The 14315-nt window shown below is 45.0% G+C and overlaps 2 long non-coding RNA genes across 2 annotated transcripts; both read right to left on the reverse strand.

The window, feature by feature from the left end:
• Nucleotides 1–5093: 5093 nt before the first annotated feature.
• LOC120686530 lies at nucleotides 5094–5659 on the reverse strand. The gene is made up of 2 exons (XR_005680229.1): nucleotides 5389–5659; nucleotides 5094–5294 (listed from the first exon to the last, which is right to left on the reverse strand). It is a non-coding gene; the product is annotated as an uncharacterized LOC120686530 (long non-coding RNA).
• Nucleotides 5660–10581: 4922 nt separating this feature from the next.
• LOC120684510 lies at nucleotides 10582–14102 on the reverse strand. Its single transcript, XR_005679328.1, has 3 exons — nucleotides 13897–14102; nucleotides 10964–11308; nucleotides 10582–10853 (listed from the first exon to the last, which is right to left on the reverse strand). It is a non-coding gene; the product is annotated as an uncharacterized LOC120684510 (long non-coding RNA).
• Nucleotides 14103–14315: the final 213 nt, after the last annotated feature.

Genomic DNA, 14315 nt, shown 5'->3' on the forward strand with positions numbered 1-14315 from the left:
TCGACAATAAATAAAATGCATGCAGAAATCATACAGGAGTTCAGTTTGGTTCAGAACAAAGCTGAATTCAGTTTGGTTCAGAACAAAGCAACTTACATGAGAGACTTTCTGCCAACTCAATCATATATATTTCCCAACACCCAGACAGTATTGCATGCATTTATAACACGGGCTATAGCCAAACAATGAAACACTAGGATATAACGGAGGCACTCACCTTCCAGATTCCAGCAAAGAACGACAATGATGCTTCATATATAGATTTGCTCGCACATCATTAGGTTTATGTGCAGCACCTAGCTAGCAGTGCTCAGCACTTCCTGGTAAACAAAATTATTATCTAATCAGTTGATTCTGCCAACATAGAAGGTAACAAGTACACTCAGCTACTTGTCCCAAACAAATTTACTAGAGTCTTGCATACTTTGACCGTTAACAAATTTCTTTACGAAACAGACACTACTATAGAACGGGCCTTTGATCCAGGATATTTGTCCCGGCTGCCTTTGGGCCTGGGACCAAAGGTGGCTTTTGTCCCAGGTCCAACGGCTAGCCGGGCCAAGACGGGGGTAGGGGCCTTTTGTCCCGGTTGGAGCCACCAACCGGGACCAAAGGGTGGCCTTTTGTCCCGGTTGGTGGCTCCAACCGGGACAAAACACCTTGGCCCCCCTTATCCCCTTCCCTCTCCCCCTGCCCGAGCCATTCAGCTCACTTGTTCTTGATGTTCTTGGCTCGGGAGAGGGGAGTTCTTGCTCATTTCTTCACCATATTTGTGAAGATCTTCGATTCCCCCGTCCATCCATCAGCGCTAAAGGTTTGGTGCTTGTTTCTCTCTTCTTCCATTGCTTGTGTAGCTCATTTCATGCTTCAGAAATAGAGAAAATGTGTAGCTCATTTCTTGAACATTTAGATTGCATATGTAGGTGTGATTTACTAGTTTTAATTGATCCAAAGGAGTGTAGTATACTTGTTTTACTTGATAATAGAATTTTTTGTATTATGAATGGATTATTTTGACACTCTAGTGATGTATTCGTTCATGCTCACACTGAAACCATCTAGAAGCTTAAAAAATCTTTATTTCAAAACAAGTATACATCGTTAATCTCCATTTAACGGTGATGGCACTACATTTCAGGGATACACGATGCGCTATAAGGACGTCGCCAATGGGCTGGTCGCAACACCAGTACTTGTGGTTAATACAAACACAGTATTTGGCGCAGTCAGCATGGCCGTTGTTGCACTGAGAGCATATCAATGAGCATGCTGCCTGTGCCAAGTGCTGTGTTCCTATCAATCGTAAATGTTGGTGTTGCGACTGGCCTATTGGTAACGTACTACTGCACCGTGTCCCCCCGAAAGCCAGTGTCATCACCGCAGAGTCGAGGTTACCGACATATACATTTTGCGAAATAAAGTTTTTTTTCTTCTAGATGGTTTCTGGATATTGAAAAGAGTGTTCTCCTGGAACTGAAGGGTGTCAAAATAATTAGGAGTTACAGAGATTTCTTTCAATTAATTAGAGATTTATTTCTTCATCTTTTTTATATGTTTTCATTGTTATTTGTAAGAGTAATTAATCTAATCATTGTAATTGTAATAGTAATTGATATTTGCATTGTAATTGTAAGAATTTATAATTTTGTGAAAAATAAAAGTGTTTTCCAGTAAAATATGGCTTCAGCAGCTGGAGGGAGTGGTGCCGGTGGGGGTGATCATTGTCCTTCTGGAGAGAAGGACACAACTCCAGTAGGTCGTCGGTCCAAGAAACCTAGCGCTTTTCATAGGGCAGCGCTCTGTTATTTGGAAAAAGAATATAGAGAATGTGTGGCAAGGGGCGAGGAACCTCCATTTGATCTTGAGGATTTGTTGCGGCGTTATGGTTCGTCACCACCAAACTCGGAGGTTCCAGCTCCGCCATCTTCTTCTGCGCCAGCAAGAAATTCGTCAGAGCATTCTGCGTTCCCACGCAAGGACGGTTGAAAACCTATGTGTTGTTGTGCGAATTTTTAAGTTGCATGTATGACGGATTAAGTACTCCTTTTAATTAATCATGATGTATGATGGATATTGCAGATCTTTTAATTATTCATGTTATGTTACATTTAATTTAATTTAGGATGGATATATTTTATTTATTCAATATGTGTAAAGAATTCAAATCGATTCCTTTAAAATGCAGATGATGGACCGGCAATGGATGTACAATGCTGACCGACGTTCTAACAAATTCATTAAAGGCTTGCATTATGTTTTGACTGTGGCTGAGGCAAACAAGAAGAATGGTTTTATGTGATGCCCGTGTGTTAATTGCAAGAATAACAAGGATTACTCCTCTTCAAGAATCCTACACAGCCACATTTTCGCAAATGGTTTCATGGAGAAGTATGTTTGTTGGACGAAGCCTGGAGAACAGGGGGTTACCATGAAAGACAATGAAGAAGAAGATTTTGACGACCACTTTTCCGGGAATACTAGATTCAATGCATTCAATGATGATATTCCCATGGAAGAGCCTGAAGCAGAAGATGATCCCAGCGATGACCTGGGGCTAGCACTGCATAATGTGCGGGCAGACTGTGAGAGTGAAACGGAGAGGTTGAAGTTCCAGAAGATGTTAGAGGACCACCGTAAGTTGTTGTACCCAGGCTATGAAAATGGATTGAAGAAGCTTGGCACCACCCTGGAGTTGCTGCATTGGAAGGCGACAAATGGTGTATCCGACAAGGGATTTGGTAAATTACTAAAACTTGTTAAAAAATGCTTCCTAAGGACAACGAATGGCCTACCACAATGTATGAAGCCAAACAACTTGTTTGCCCTCTAGGATTGGAAGTGTAGAAGATATATGCATGCTCCAACGACTGCATTCTCTACCGAGGCGAGTACGAGAATTTGGATGCATGCCCCGTATGCAGTGCATTGCGTTACAAGATCAGAAAAGATGATCCTGGTGATGTCGAGGGGGAGCATCCCTGGAAGAGAGTTCTTGCCAAGGTCATGTGGTATTCGCCTATAATACTATGTTTGAAGCGTCTGTTTAGAAATAAAGATAATGCTAAGTTGATGAGATGGCACAAAGAGGAACGCAAGTAAGACTCGATGTTGAGACACCCCGCTGATGGGTTGAAGTGGAGAAAAATAGATAGAACCTATCCTGAATTTGAATTGGATGCGAGAAACATAAGGTTCGGTTTGAGTACAAATGGCATGAATCCTTTTGATGAGATGAGCAGTGGTCATAGAACTTGGCATGTGACTCTTTGCATGTACAATCTTCCACCATGGCTCTGCATGAAACGAAAGTTCATCATGATGCCAATGCTTATCCCAGGCCCAAAGCAGCCCGAAAATGACATTGATATGTACCTAAGACAATTGGTCGAAGAACTCTTATTGCTCTGGGGTGATGAAGGTGTATGGATGTGGGATGAATACAAACAGGAAAACTTCAACCTACGAGCATTGCTGTTCCTAACGATCAATGACTGGCCTGCTCTTAGTAACTTGTCAGGACATTCGAACAAGAGATATAAAGCATGCACACACTGTTTAGATGATACCGATAATATATGGTTGACCCACTGTAAGAAAGTTATATACATGGGTCATCGTCGGTTTCTTCCCATCAGGCATCCGGTACGAAAGAAGGGCAAGCATTTTAAAGGGCAAGCGGACCACCGAACAAAGCCGATGCACCATAGTGGTAAAGACGTCTTCGACATGGTAAAAGATCTAGAAGTTATTTTTAGAAAGGGACCTGGTAGCCAACCTGTTCCGAACGAAAACGGAATGACGCCCATGTGGAAGAAGAAGTCTATATTTTGGAAGCTACCATATTGGGAAGTCTTAGATGTTCGTCATGCAATTGATGTGATGCACCTCACGAAGAATCTTTGCGTCAACTTGATAGCATTCTTGGGAGTTTACGGAAAGCCAAAAGATACACTAGAAGCACGTCAAGAATTGCAACGTATGGAAGAACGAGATGTCTTACATCCACAACAGCGAGATAATGGACGAGAATACTTAAGTCCTGCCAGCTATACTCTTAGCAAGGAAGAGAAGGAAAGCATGTTTGACTGCTTGAGCAGTATAAAGGTTCCATCTGAATACTCGTCCAATATAAAAAGAATCCTAAATCTGGCAGAGAAGAAATTAACAAATCTAAAGTCCCATGACTGCCACATGCTTATGACTGAACTTCTTCCGGTTGTGCTGCGGGGGATTCTGCCTGACAACGTCCGGTTAACCATCATGAAGCTATGTGCCTTCCTCAACGCAGTTTCTTAGAAGGTAATTGACCCGGACAAACTGATAAAGCTGCAAAACAATGTGGTGCTATGTCTTGTTGGGTTTGAGCTGATATTTCCACCATCTTTCTTTAACATCATGACACATCTTCTAGTGCACCTTATGAAAGAGATTGATATCCTCGGACCAATATTTCTACACAAAATGTTCCCCTTCGAAAGGTTCATGGGGGTACTAAAGAAATGTGTTCATAATCAAGCTCGTCCAGAAGGAAGCATCGCCAGTGCCTACGGAACTGAGGAGGTCATTGACTTTTGTGTTGACTTTATTGATGACCTTAAACCGATTGGGGTTCCTGAATCGCGATATGAGGGGCACTAGTGCAAAACATAGCTATAGTAACACCAGCTTGTGTTACTATACTTAACTAAATGTGTTACTAGCTCTCCTAGTAACACATCCTGTTAGTGTTCTTATTTTTAGTGTTACTATTATGTGATCTATTGGAACATAATATATGTGCTCCTTTAGATCCAGAAAAGTGTTACTACTTTGTAACACAATTAGTTACCAAATGGAACATTTATTAAGTGTTACAATGGTTCTCTTGGGTAACACATGTTTCATGCTGTAGTAACACTTTCATATTATGGTAGTAACGCTTAAGAACACTAGTTGGAATTTTAGGAACACACAATTTGTAACACATATTTTACCTATTGTATCACATTCAAAATTTCAAAAAAAATATTATACAATTAATATGGGTATAATCTGCTTGAAATTTTCGATGGGACCATGAAAAGTTGCACAATCAGACAAGCCACAAACTTCAATAACCAAAGAAAGTTGCACTTTTCATAAGGAAACACAGAACTTGACCATGACATTTAATAATTGACATTATATACACAACCATATGATTCTAAAGAGCAAATGTGCCACAAGTAATTAATCATCACTAGTAGTCTATGCCACAACATATATAGTATTCTCAACATCCAGTGCTTCGTGATTCAACCATTGATCATTTCAACCTGCATCGTGCAATGGAGTTGTAAAATTAATCACTTGAACATGCATGAGGTAGCTAACTAACACTACATATGAAGAAAGATAGCTGTAACATACACAAATCAAAGGCCAAGCAATTGGCACTCCTTTGGCATGGGCATCACCAATGGGTCTGTAGCCGGTCATGGGCCTCAATAATGGCTCCTCTTGTACAGTAGGGTGATTGATACGCACTTTGTAGAATTGCTTTCCTATCTCAACTCCACCAGCTTGTGCTTTTGGACTAGAGCTCAAAAGGGTTGCATAGGCCACAATTGTCTTATTTGGATAGTTTGAAGTCTTAAGTAGCACAATTGATCCAACCTACATTGAATTAACATAATCATTCAAGACCCGCCCGCAGTCGCAGGGGAAGCCTGTCGGACTCCAAGACTGGACCTAAAATCAGTAAACAATTGTACAGAAAGACCCTTAGTCATAATGTCAGCAAACTGATGTGAAGATGGCACATGAAGAACACGAACTTGTCCCAAAGCCACCTTCTCGTGGACGAAGTGAATGCCAATCTCGATGTGCTTCGTTCGTCGATGATGGACAGGATTGGCTGTCATATAAACAGCACTGACGTTGTCGCAATAGATGAGCGTAGCCTTCGAGAGGGGAATGTGAAGCTCTTGAAGCAGCTGACGCAACCAGCAACACTCAGCCACAGCATGGGCCACAGCCCTGTACTCAGCCTCAGCACTAGAACGAGACGCTGTAGTTTGTCGCTTGGATGACCACGAAACCAAAGTGTCGCCAAGAAAAACACAGTATCCTGAAGTAGATCGCCTGGAGTCAGGACAGCCAGCCCAGTCTGCATCTGTGTAGGCTGTAAGTGTATCGATCGGTCCAGCGTCAATATGAAGACCAGAAGTCAGTGTGCTCTTCACATATCATAGAATACGCTTTACAAGCGCCATATAAGGCTCGCGAGGATCATGCATAAAGAGACAGACTTGTTGAACAGCATATGCAAGATCAGGACGAGTGAGAGTAAGGTACTGTAAAGCCCCCGCCAAACTCCTGTACTCAGAGGGATCAGCAACTGGTGTTCCATCTGTAGCTGAAAGTTTCACCTTGGTGTCAACTGGCGTCGTCGTAGAGTGACACTCACTCATACCAGCACGCTGAAGGAGATCCAAGGCATACTGACGCTGTGATAGAAACAAACCATCTGAAGAACGAGTAACTGATATACCCAGGAAGTGATGAAGAGCCCCAAGATCAGTCATAGCAAACTCAGTGTGAAGACGACCAATAATGTCATGAAGCAGACCCGTAGACGAGACAGTCAACACAATATCATCCACATACAGTAACAAATAAGCAATGTGGGCGCCATCCTTGTAGATGAATAAGGACGTGTCAGAGACCGAGGCAACAAACCCAAGCTGTTTAATGTATGTAGCAAACTGTTGGTACCAAGCACGAGGGGCCTGCTTCAGGCCATAAAGCGACTTCTGTAGAAGGCAAACATGATCAGGAAGGGCTGGATCAACAAAACCTGGAGCCTGCTGGCAATAAACTGTCTCATCAAGATGACCATGGAGAAAAGCATTCTTAACATCCAGCTGATGAATAGGCCAGTGGCGAGAGGCTGCAATACTCAAAACTGTCCGGAGGGTACCTGGTTTAACAACCGGACTGAATGTCTCATCATAATCATTGCCATGCTGCTGAGAGAATCCCCGAACAACCCAACGAGCTTTGTGACGAGCAAGGGAACTATCAGAATGATACTTATGCTTGAAAATCCACTTTCCTGTCACAACATTAGCACCAGGGGGCTGAGGAACAAGACGCCAAGTACCATTGTCAATCAGGGCCTGAAACTCATCTGCCATAGCTGCTCGCCAACTGGGATCAGCAAGCGCACTGTGATAATTGCTCGGAATAGGAGAAGCAACGACATGATCAGCAGACAAGTTCTGATAATTGACAGGCTGTATGGTACCAGACTAAAGACGAGTCAGCCGTCGTAGAGTAGGGGGTGGTGAAGGGCCGCGCGTCGGCTGAGGAGGGGGCGCAGGCGGCTGAAGTCCAGTAGCCGTAGCACCATACCGTCGAACGGAGAGGGGACTGTTGACGGGACGATGACTGTAGACAGTGTCGAAGCGACCAGCCCGAACAGCAGGCCCTGCAGCATGCGCAGGTGCAGCAGCAGGCGCTGCAACAGGCGCAGGTGTAGCAGCAGGGGCTGCAGGTGCTGCAGCAGGCCCTGCAGGCGCTGGTGGAGCTGCAGGCGCTGCTACAGGCCCTGTAGGTGCAGGTGCAGCCTGCACAGCGACGCCAACAGGAAGATGCCCGCCCGTAGTCGAAGCAGATCCTGATGGGGGCACGAGACCACGCCCGCCGGGACTAGTAGCAGGGAGCGGCTGCTCAACATCCATGGAGGATGGAGCTACCGCTAGAGGTGTAGAACTCAAACGCGTCGAACCTGTCGCATGGTTAGTAGAACAATGCATAATATCCGAAACGTCATCGAGGAGGAAATCTAGAGAGGACTGAGGCAAAGGAGGATCTCGAGCAAAGGGAAAGGAAAATTCATCAAATACGACATGGCGTGAGATGATGACGCGCCTAGTAGAGAGATCAAGGCAGCGATACCCTTTGTGAGAAGATGGATACCCCACAAAAACGCATGCAGTCGAGCGAGGAGCTAGCTTGTGTGGGGAAGTAGCCTGCAGGTTTGGGTAGCAAAGACACCCGAAGACGCGTAGATGATCGTAGGAGGGAGGCGTACGATGAAGGCATGTATACGGGACTTCACCACCAATGGATGATGAAGGACGGTGATTTAGCAAATATGTGGCTACTGCAAGGGCCTCAGCCTAGTATGGGGGTGACATGGATGCATGAATGAGTAGTGTGCGCATGGAATTGTTAAGAGTACGAAGGACACACCCGGCCTTGCCGTTCTGGGGTGAGGTGTATGGGCAAGAGAGTCGAAACAAGATCCCATGAGCTACTAGGTGAGTTATGGTGGTCTTGTTGACAAACTCAGTTCCATTATCAGCCTGAAAGCATTTAACAGGATGGCCAAACTGTGTACGAGCATAGGCAATGAAATCTACTAAGTGACCGTGCACGTCAGACTTTCGATGGGGAGGGAAAGTCCAGCAAAAGTGGGAGAAATCATCCAGCAAAACCAAATAATACGAGTAGCCTGATATGCTAGGAACGGGAGACGTCCAAACATCACAATGAATAATCTCAAAAGGAGAAACAGTGTGTGAAGTAGAGGTAGCAAAAGGGAGACGAGCATGCTTGCCAAGCTGACAGGCGTGACAAAGCGTGCTGTCTGATTTATTACAAGCTATAGAATGACTGTTTCTAAGTCTAACAATGGCGGAAGACCCCGAGTGACCAAGACGCTGATGCCATAGCGACGACGATGCAGCAAGGAGGGCTTGGGCGGTGCTAGGAGTAGCAGCGGATATGATGTATAGGTTGCCATCACTATTGCAGCGAAGAATCATGCGCCGCATCCTGAGGTCCTTCACAGAAAAACCAAAGGCATCAAATTATATCGAGCAGCTGTTGTCACGGGTGAATTGACGAACAGACAGGAGGTTGCGAATGATAGAAGGAACAATGAGAACATTATTAAGGGCAAAATTTGCTGTTTGTCACGGGTGAATTGACGAACAGACAGGAGGTTGCGAACGATAGAAGGAACAATGAGAACATTATTAAGGGCAAAATTTGATGCAGCAGTGGCTAGGACAGAATGACCTCTAGACGTTACGGGAATATGTGAGCCATTGCCTACTGAAATAGAAACATGCGAAGTAGGTGAGCGAGAGAGAAGTATACCATCCGAGGAGTGCATGTGGGTGGAGACGTCGGAGTCCATCACCCATGGAGAGGAGCCCTGCAGCTGCATCTGCTGCAGCGCCGTAATGAGACCCGCCTGGTCCCATGTTTGCTGCTGGTTTTGCTGCTGCTAGGGTGGGGTAGAGTACTGCAGCGGCGCGAAAGCAGTGTAGGCCTGCTGAGGAGGAGGCCCCAGCAAGCCCTGACTGCGCCAGGAGCCGCCACCACCTCCGGAGGACCCGCTCGGACCTCCTGGAGCGCCCCATGGAGAGAAACAGAACCACGGGCCGATGGGAGTAGGCCCGCAGAACTGCTGCTGTTGCTGGGGGGCGCCGCCACTGCCATTGCCGCCCTTCTTCCTGCACCGGCGCTGCTGCTGCTGTGGATGCTGCTGCTACGGTTGCTGCTGCGGTGGCGGTGCAGCGGAAGAGGATGAGCGGCAGGAAGATCCACAGCTCATGGTGGCGGCGACCAGCACTGTGGAGGACAGCACCTTCGCCTCGTTGGCCATGCGCAACTCCTTGACGGCAAACTGATTGAGGGCTTCATCAAAGGTGATGTCCTTGGTGCCGGCGACGATGTCCTTGGTGTTGCTGAATTTGGGGTGGATGCCACGAAGTAAATTCAGCACCACCGTGGCCTCGGACACAGGATGACCGACCTCACACAGGGCATCAGCAGCTAGCTTCATCTTCTTGCCAAAGTCCATGACAGATAGGTCGCCTTGAGTCATGGAGTGGAAGTCCTAGCTTAGGAAGATGGCGCAGGGAGCCTGGTTGGCCTGAAACTTGTTAGAGATGGCAACCCAGAGCTGCCGCGCCATCTGATCTTCGGCCATGGTGAAGTCAAGAACATCTTGAGAGACGGAGCCGTAGAGCCACGTACGGACACAGCAGTCAACCTGCTCCCAAGCAGGATCAGTGCGGCGAGGGGGGACAGATCCGTCGATGTGGTGAAGGAGCCCGAACTTGCCGCACATCGCCTTGAAGAAGGCCGACCACTTGCCGTAGTTGGCGCTGTACAGTTCCAGCTCGATGGGAACGTGCGCCTTGACGTTGATCGTAGCGTAGGGGTGGAGGAAGAGGGCGCCTGCTGATGCATCCGCAGCAGAGGAGGGAGAAGACGTTGCTGATGTCGCAGAGGAGGTCAACATGATTGCAGATGCAATCTGGACCACGCAGCAAGGGTCTGCGGCTGGTGTGGTAGGCGCCCAGGACGGCGCAGGGAAGGAGGAGGGGGCGCCCTAGGGTTAGGGCGCAGGGGAGAGGTGCTGGGCGCCCAAGGAGGGCGCAGGGAAGGGAAGGAAGGGTGGCGCCGATGGGGAGGAAGCCCCTGGACGGCGGCTAGGGCAGCGGAAGGGAGAGGGGCGCATGGCTGGGCAAGGGGAGGGCCCGGACTCATGATACCATGTAGAGAATTGGCAAACACCACACCCTAGGAGGGGGGGTGACCTTTCATTATATAGGCTGTATAGGCTTGAGTTACAAGAAACACAATACAAGCACAAATACAACTCTATATGTCTAACAAAAATAGTCCCCTTTCGCAAAATAAACAGAGAGTAGTAATGCAGTCCACTTTTTTTGCATTACAATATATTGCAACTACATCTATACCTGATGGTTCTTGGATGTCATCATCATGCTGTTGGTCAATATCATTGGCATATTTTGATTTAGTTTGAATAACATGCAGACACTCCTTGCTCTTTGCACCACTTTTTCCTATGAATAAATGTGGGGCCAAACAATTATCAAGCATTAAAAAAATAACATCACTTGGTAAGGTATACTTGCAGACAAATTGAAATGAGTAAATGTGTGTTGTATCATACTCCTTTTAGTTTTATTTGGTGCAGACTTGGTTGATGCTTTCTTCGACTTAGATGCCATAAAGGCCATTCTCTGCATTGTCACAAACAAGCTAACTTCCTTTGTGGTCTCATTGTCTTTAAGCATTTCCATGACATCGGTATCCATTTCTATAGCAACCAAACTATCTCTTCTCTTATAATACAAATAATCAATAGATGTGCACCCATATTCTTCGACAAACTCCATCAAGTTGAAGAAACATATCATATCCTTGTCCATTTCCCTTTGCACATGTTCATGTCCTGGAGCTGCCCCCTCGCATTGAAGATGGAGAGTCCAAACATCCGAAGCCATGGTAGCGCAATCTAGTTAGAATTTGAACATGAAGATCAGATAATATGGTTAGTGAAATCTGAGTAACTAAAATTGATAATTCTTTTCTCAGATTTGGATGTAATCTGAAAATGAACTATCAAAAAAATGAAGTACTTAATCAGGTTTGAATCCTTTATCTACAACACTTATGCACCACAAAGCTAAATGAACCTCACCAGTACTAATTTGTCATCCGTCCTCTTAGTCAACGGGATTATAAGAAACAAAGAAGTGAAGAATGAATAATAATAAAGCAGCTTGAAAAATGATCAAATAATTGACCTTAGTTTATGTCAGAAAAAAAAAGAAAAAGGAATGAGCAACAACAAGGAAAACAAATTCTTGATAAACAGATATTGTGCAAAGATAATTGATCTCCAAAGGTCTTCGTAATATGAATTTTAAATTTCCATTGATGGAAAATAATTTAGCACTCAGGATGCCAGTGGGTTGTAATTGGGTCAGCCAGTGAGTGACCCAGATTACCCATTAATAATATTTGTGGGTTTTGGGTTGCACTGACCCAATATGATACAAAAACCAGTTGACCAATAAGTACCCAGGGTCGTTCGCTGTTACTGCTGCCTTTGCATGCGCGCCGCTGCAATTGCAAGCGCTCGTTCAGTTGTTCGCTTTGCTTCCAGTGCACCTCCTGTCACAAAGTCCACTGCAAGCGCTTGTTCTCTACTGAAACGGTACGAAACTTGATGACAACTGAATAAGTGGCCTCTGAAATTCAGAGTTATGCAAAGTTCCTGTGGCAAACTGGCAATCGATTAAAACAGCTAGGCAACTGTTATTGTGCTAACCAAAACCGAGTGAGGCCAGGGGGAGCTGCTGAAGAGATTGAAGAAACCAAGATGAAGTCTAATTGCGTTTGGGCACTGTATCTTTCAAAACCTGAAGAAGGCTTTGAGGCAAAATATTTAACCCTCTTCGTTGACCACGTTTGCCTTCCAAGTTTAAATAATGCCTCTATGATGTACCAAAATACTTTGTTTCCTTGCTGCAATTATTGGTGTTTGAGGGAAACAGTGCATATGATATGTTTTGCAGGTTCAACTTTTATTTAATATGGTATGGGAGGTCAGAATCTTAAAGTGGATGTTCAGGAAAAACTTAATGGTTAACAGTATTATCATTTCCCACCATGATTCTCAAGAAAACAGACATCTGTAAATTCTTTTGAATACAACAAGCTGCCAAAAGTATTTCGAACACCTTGATGCTGATTGTTTTATTTACCTAATATATTTAATGTTCAACTTTCTTCAGAAGGAGAGCAAATTGGCTGAAAATGAGGCAGCGCTTTCTTTGATGAGGGAAAACTATGAGAAAAGATTACTGGAGGAGCAAGCAGCACAAAAGAAGCAATCTTTGACGTTCCAGGAGCAGGAAGCTTCTCTTTCAGATCAGTTGGCTTCGGCAAGAAAGGCTTTGACATCCCTGAGTGAAGAATTCAGAAAAGTGAAGAAAATAGCTGAGGAACTTAGGGATGAAATACAGGGATTAGAGAGTATTATCAGACAAGCTAGGGATGATAAAGGTGCACTTGAAAGTAAATTGGAAGAAAAGCTGGGAGAGATTAATTCTTTGCAGGAAAAAATAAGTTTGCTGAGCCAAGAAATTGATGATAAAGAGAAGCACATCAGGGAACTTAGTGCATCACTTTCCTCGAAGGAAGTAGACTACCAAAAGCTATCTGCTTTGACTAATCAAACTAAACTGAGCCTTGAGTTGAACAATTCTTGAGTTGAACAAGGAGTTGGATGCCACCAAAGCAATGCTAGACAGAAACTTTAAAAGAATCGATCCAATCATCTGAAGAGGCTCTAAAGGATTCCAGAAATGAGGCTTCCAAGCTTTCCAAGGAACTTGAGGAGGCAAATAAATAGAATCAGGACCTAGTGTCACAGATTTCTGAACTCCAAGATGAATTGAGTGCAACTCAAGAAGGACTCACTATTAAACTAGGAGAGGCAGAATCAGTAACCAAAACTCTCTCAGAGGAACTGGCCTCGGTGAAGAAAATGGTTCAAAACCACTGCAATTTATTATTTCCCTCTTTGTGGCTGCACTAGCTCCTACGATTTGGAAGAGAATTCTGTATTTACTCATTTGTCGTTCAAACTCTGGTTTTCCTAAAATTGTAGTGTAGCAATCCTGGATTCAACTATGCCTTGTTTGTAATAATTAACATTACGCCTTCATTATCACACAAAACTGATACAAATTTGAAATGACAGCGCGCGAAGCGCGCGTCAGTCACTGGTATCTAGTATAATATGACAAACACCAATCTCATTAGCTCCTACTTTCTGAAATAAGTATACTATTCTTTCTTGCAATACTGGTTCACAAATAAAAAAGGAAATAATGGAAACAATGAAACACACACTTGCTTATCGGTCTAGGCAACTAGAAGACCACAAGATCATGTGTATACTCTAGAACAACACTGACCCGGCCACCTAGGAAACTACAAGACGATAATCTGATCATCTATAATCTGGAACACTAACCCGGGCAGGGCCTTGAATTCATCACATCCAATTGAGAAGGGCTAGGCATTGCATACCGGTGAGGAAGATGCCACTGATTGTCGGACGACTTGACTGCCTGCTGAACCTGGGGGGATTGAAAGCTAACAGATCAAGAGTAGCATGACCAGATCCGATGGAAAAGCTGGTACGCACCTTCAGAGGGGAATGGAATCGGAGGGAGGCATCACAGGGGAGAGGGGATCCGAGTTCGAGAGAGGAGGTGTCGCAAGGGAGATGTGAGTCCGACGGGGGGGGGGGGGGGGTCGCAGGGGAAATGGGAGTCCAAAGGAGGAGGGGTCGCAGGGGAGATCGGAGAGGTGGGAGGGGAACTGCGGAAACAACTCCCTTGAGAATCGGTCAAAATTATTTGTTCTGGTGTTTTTGGTGGCGGGAATTTTTGGTGGGAACCCATTCCGTGGAAAAAATGGTGGGAACCAACCACATTGAGAAGCCA

The sequence above is a fragment of the Panicum virgatum genome, chromosome 8N (genome assembly GCF_016808335.1).
Source record: "Panicum virgatum strain AP13 chromosome 8N, P.virgatum_v5, whole genome shotgun sequence".
NCBI lineage: Eukaryota > Viridiplantae > Streptophyta > Magnoliopsida > Poales > Poaceae > Panicum > Panicum virgatum.